Consider the following 6,460-nt stretch of genomic DNA (forward strand, 5'->3'; position numbering starts at 1 on the left):
GGTCGAGGGTTTCCATTCCTGGTCAAGGGCACATACTTGGGTTACAGGTTCGATCCCTGGGCCTGTGCGGGAGGCACCCAATCAATGTTTCTCTCCCTCCCTCCCTTTTTTCTCTCTCTCTTTCCATCTCTCCCTCCACCTTTCCCTTCCTTCTACTCTCTCTAAAAATCAATAGAAAAATATCCTCAGGTGAAGATTAAGTAAATAATAAATAAAAGGCTATTTTAAATTTAGCTATTGTACATTTACTTGTTGGAGCTCATATACTGTTATAATTTATCCTGATTTTTACCAATCGATATTTTGACAATTCTGAACCAAATTATTCTCATTGCAACACTGGAGTTTTCAAGATTACTTCTGTATGAGTGAAGCTAAGTTTATCATTTTCATGAACTATGAAGAATAAAATATTTTTGTAGTGATCTTTTGGACCTTATTGCTTGGGAGAACAATTTAATATTTTATATTTATAAATGTAAGGTCACAGTGCCTGTTGGTATTCCTAAATTTTAAGTTCTCTTGATAGTACAATTTGTTCTCTGGTTTTATGGAATTCAACATATCATCAATCTACATTACATACTAAGTTATCATCATTTGATTCTGTTCATCCATATATGGATTTATTTAATTGCTGCAGGTTTGTTTCCATATCTCAAAAATGAAAAGGGGTGGACTATTGATTTCAGGTTCTCTCTACCTCTAAAATGTAATGATTTTAAATACTGGGTTTTTATAAATGAGGGAGTATAAATTAATAAATCACAAGTAGTGTGTACATAGCACTGTCCAGCATTTCTAGGTGCTCATGTTAGCATATAGATTGCACAGTGTGCTGTGCAATTCAGGAATTTCTGGTCATTTCAGGCTCATACTAGCTTTATGGAGGTAGGTGGCCAAAGTGTACTAGAGCAGAGACGAGTGCTTGTGATATGGTATCAACACAATTTAATTATAGTTAATTATAAGTTAACTAATTGAATATTACTCTTAAGTGTTCTTTATAAGAGAGTTAGGAATCCAGATAGATTTGATCATAATTTTTTTTTTAAAAAGCTCTAACCATATGGCTGCCAAGTGTCCAGTTAATTCCTAAAATGTATTTTACCCCATTGTATGTGATATGGGAGCTCTCAATAAGCTGAATCAGCCACTAGAATAAAATCACCTTGGAGTCACCATCTATGCAGCCATTTTTCTACCAGAGGATGCGTTCCACGGGCAAGACCAGACCCAGAAGCACCCAGAGCCCATCCTACTCCCTACTTACTGGTGTGGAATATTGTTAAGAGCTTGGGATTCATGGTCTGATGGGCACAGATTACATTTCTGTACCAGTGTGTATTGGAAAATTATTTTTCGGTCCTTGAGTTTTTACACCTACAAGTGCAAATAATATTATTTTCTTTCATTGTGATACACTGAAGTAATATGTGTAAGTTGCCTGGCATGTAGCAAATGTTAGTTCCTTCCTATTTTATGTGCTTTTTTTTCTTGTGTCTGGACAAATTTGTCCCTAACACGTGTAAGTTATGAGATTGCACTTAAATTTTATGAGAGATGGTATGACTAAGTAGTTGTATGAGAGAAGTAGATAAGAAAGTGTGTAAAAAGGGAAAATATGTTTTTGACTTATTATTAGCACTTACTAGATTTTCTCTAATTTTATATCCATAGTTACGACTAAATGATCACTGCATGCACCATGATATATAGGTATTTTGCTTCTCAAATATTAGCACACTTATCATTAAGTTAAACAAAAATTAAAAATATGTGGCCCCTTATGGTTACAAAATGCCACACACATATTAGACTGTCAGATTGACCTGAACTTTTCAAAATTGTTGTTTGAAACCACCTTCGTTTCGTCACCTCCGAGTATTAAGATGTCCTTTTCTGTTTATACATCAAGCATGGTCATTGCTGGTCCTTCATGACCCATCCCTCTGATTTTATTAATGAGTATCCTCCAGCTTATTTCTATTTGTATACCTGGAGTTTATATTAAAAGAGCAAATAATTTGCTCCTGTGTATATATTTATTCAATTCCAACTGTTCTAATGGAGCTTGTCATTGAATATCTCAGTGACCTTTGCTGTTCATCAATAGACCTGTTTAGAGAATGTTGTTTTTATTACTCCTTAAAATTAATGTTCTGTTCTTGAGTTTTGACCAGTACACGCTAACCAAATTGGCTATAATATGAATTAAATGAAACGCAGGTTTCCTCCTTTCCTAACCAGCCTTCCTCTCATCTTTGACACCATTGTAACTGGATGCTGCCTTTTTTTTTTTTCAATCCTCACCCAAAGATATTTTTTCCATTGCTTTTCAGAAAAAGTGGAAGGGAGAGAGAGAGAGAAACATCGATGTGTGAGACACACATCAATTGGTTGCCTCCCGCAAGTGCTCCCACCAGGGCTGGGGATGAGCCGGCAAAGGAGCTGCGTGCCCTTGGCCAGAATCAGACCTGAGACCCTCAGTCTGCAGGCTGACGCTTTAACCACTGAGCCAAACCCACGAGGGCTGGATGCTACCTTTTTGACACTTTTGTGCTGACTACCCCAAACTAACTAGTTACTGCAAAGGTAAAGAGCATCCCTGCCTTGTAGCTGACCTTTCATGGCCCAGATTTCTATGACTTTTTGTTCCCAGTTACCAAGTACCTATAGATTACTGGTTAAGAGCACCGTCTTTGGAAACGGTAAGGTCTGGGAAATCCTCTCCAAGTTCCAGTTTTCTCTTCTGTAAAATGTTTATTTTCATATCATAGGTTTGCTTTGATGATTGAAAGCATATTGTACATAAAATTCTTAAAACAGGTCCTGGAATATGGTGCTCATTAAATGACACTAATATTTTTATTATTATTTTCAGTGGGACTATGTATTTGTTGAGCAACTAAAATGTTTCTATAAATGCCCTTTGTTTGATACAATTGCTAATGCAGAAGTTTTTATAAGAACTTTTTCTTTCTTTAGATCTCATGGGAAAGAATTAGTATAATTTAAGCTGCAAGTCTTCAAGGCCCAGTTCTATTAGAGACAATCAGGTTGACAATAAAATGATTGATCATCTTTGGTTCTCTGTACCTTTGCTAAGAATTGAGGATTATAGAACTAAGTTCATTTTATTTTATTTATTTAAAAATATATCTTTATTGATTTCAGAGACAGGAAGGGAGAGGGAAAGAGAGAGATAGAAACATCAGTGATGAGTCATTGATCGGCTGCCTCCTGCACGCCCCCTGCTGGGGATGGAGCCCACAACCAAGGCATGTGCCCTGACCAGGAGTCAAACTGTGATCTCCTGGATCCTAGGCCTATGCTCAACCCTTGAGCTACGCCAGGCCGGGTAGACCTAGGTTAATTTTAGAATTAACATTAATTTCACTATACCCTCATAAATAAATAGCATGTTTATAAATGAGTTGTCTTGTTAAATTATCCTTTAATATATTGATTTAATTAATGACATTAATTTCCATAAAAAGGATCATTTATGTACCAATTTGTATTGTTTTCTCATTTGTATTGTTCCCTTAGTCCCTAAAGTTAATTCCACAATGACTTCTTTTTAAAATTAAAATAGTTTTAACTTATAATATTGTGTAAATTTAAGGTGTGCAATATGCTGATTTGATACATTTATCTATTGTAACCTGATTGCCATTATAGTGATAATTAGCGCATGTTACATAATTATCCTTTCATTTCAGCATTTGGAATAACTAAGTTCCAGTTTCTTAGCAAGTTTGATGATTATAATACTATATTGTGGCCTATATTCTCTATACTGCACATTAGATCTCTAGGGCTTATTTACTACTCATTAAACCTTTGTACCCTTAAACAACATCTGTCTTGTTCTGCTTTCCCCACTCCCTGGTGACCATCACTTTACTATACATTTTTAAGAATTTGGATTTTTTAGATTCCACATATAAATGATACCATATATATTTGTGTTTGTCTGTCTGACTTATCTCACTTTGCATAACGTGCTCAAGGCCCAACCATGTTGTGGCAAATGGCAGGATGTCTTTTCTCCTGGCTGAATAATAGCCCATCGTATAAATATATCACATCTTCCCCAATTCATTCTTATCATTCATACACCTCACTACGTGAGCACAGTATCTGAATTATAAATTGTTCACGTGTCCTTTTCTTCAGTGTGTGAGCAATTTACGTATATGCATACATATAAACATATGTGTCTCTTAGGTCAGGTTCCTTAGAAATAGAGAGGCACAAGTTAGATTGCTTGTGGCCTACTGAAGACGTGCCCTTCCAGACAAAGCTGTAATGGAGGTGTGGGGTGGGCCTGGGAAGGGCAAAGAGCTACGGAAAAGCGGGTTCTCAAGTACAGTTTCTCCTTTCCTGATCGACAGGGGCAGAGCTCCAGACAGCCCTTTCTAACCTAAGAATCCATCAGTCACTGTCATTGGTGGGATGACAAGACTTCCCAGGGACAGTGTCTCCCATTGAGCACAAGTAATTCTCCTGAGAAGGGGAGCAGATGTGGGCACTTAGTAACCAGTACCCACAGAAGCTGGGGTCAGAAGCATTGCCCTGGGACAGACCCCTTTGAGCTATATATACAACGTCTACCACTCAGTTGGATAACATTTGCATTATTATAATTGGTGCATAATTTAAAGGTGATAGAAAGAATAGTGAAGGCATTTATCTTCTCCATGACTCAGCTCTCTCATCTGAAAAATGATAGGGCAGATTAATTTGAAAACCTTTCCATGCCTAAATTTCTGTATCTGTTTTAGGAAAAGAGAAAGCAAGGTTCTATTTATTTTTCTCTCTCTCATTACCTAGATGCATTTATTTGCTAAGTCATTGATTTTTACCTGTCTTGGTTTTAATCCACTTCTCAGTTTTGCTACCTATAAAATAAGCATAAAAATAATACATAGTGTTGTGAGGCTTTAATAAATTTAATGTGTGGAAAACATTTTATAAAACTATCTTGCACGTAGTAAGTGTCCCATGAATACTAGCAATTATGGGTGTATGTAAAGTGGTGAAATAACAATACCTATTCAGGGCTAGATTTTTGACTTGTGAAATTTACTCTAAGTAAAGTAAAAATGTTATTTATCATTATAAAGTTCCTAAAACTAATATATGACTTGTTAAGGATTACACAGTTAAGACTCTTACACGGATATCCTGGTATCTAGCTTAACTCGCAGCTCCACAGAAGGGAAGTTAGTAAGGAAGTATCCAAAACTGGGGAGAATTGTTATGTTTTGTCAAGCATATCTTAACTTTGGTCTTCTCAAATTTAGTGTCAACAAACAAAATATATGTACAGGACAAATTTTCACAAAGAGAAACTAGATTTTTTTTCTTGGCAGGCCCTGAGTTTTGTATGTCAATTCTATTTTTTTTTTTTAATTTTTAAATTTATTGTTGACACTATTACAAATGTTTCCCCTTTTCCTCTCTTTTACCCACTTCTACCCAGCCCTGCCCCCTCCCTCTGGCCAGCACGACACTGTCTTATCCATGGGCTATGCATATATGTTCTCCCTTCTCTCTGACCTCTGTCAGTCTGTTCCACGTGTCCATGCCTCTGATTCTATTTTGTTCATCAGTTTATTTTGTTCATTAGATTCCACATACTGTATAAGTGAGATCATGCATGTCAATTCTTTAAGTTGTAGGTACATAATAGGGATTTAATAAATATTTGTTAAAAATTTGCTAAGTAAAAAGTAGGATTAATAGAAGAGATGTAAACATATTCCCCCCCAGCCAAGTACTCCTTAAAATTGCTGAAGCTCCTCAGTTATAAACCCAGAAGTTCACTTCATGGTAATAATTATGATCACATAGTGCACACTCTGAAAATGTATTATAAAGAACACTATTTAAAAAAAAAAATCACTTAAGACCTTATCAATTATAAATAAAAAGAGTAACTATTTTAAGGTAGCTTCTTTCATATATTTAGGGTAGTCTGTTTCATATATTTGATTTTTTTTATTTCAAAATAGAGTCAGGCTGTTTTTTCCCAAAGTTAACATAGTTCATCTATGACCTACTTGGAAGATGGTAAAAAGGCTGGCATTTTGAAAATCATCTGCCACTGAGAAGTTTTTCAAATGAGTTTCTTCTTTTATTTTTATTTTATTTTATATTTTATTATTTTATTTTAAATGTTTCTTTATCTTTATTGTTGAGAACATTACAGATGTCCCCCCTTTAACCCCGCTGATCCCCTCCACCCAACATCCATCCCACCCCCAGGCCCGCCCACACCAATGTCCACATCCATGGGCCATGCCCATAAACATACAAGTTCCCTGATTAATCTCTCCCCACCCATACCCCCCTCCCCGCCCTCCCTCTGAGATCCCTCAGTCTGTTCCAAACTTCTATGCTACTGGATGCACTTTGTTCATCAATCTATTTTGTTCATTATATTCCACAT

This window comes from Miniopterus schreibersii (assembly GCF_964146895.1).
Source record: "Miniopterus schreibersii genome assembly, chromosome: 6".
NCBI classification, from domain to species: domain Eukaryota; kingdom Metazoa; phylum Chordata; class Mammalia; order Chiroptera; family Miniopteridae; genus Miniopterus; species Miniopterus schreibersii.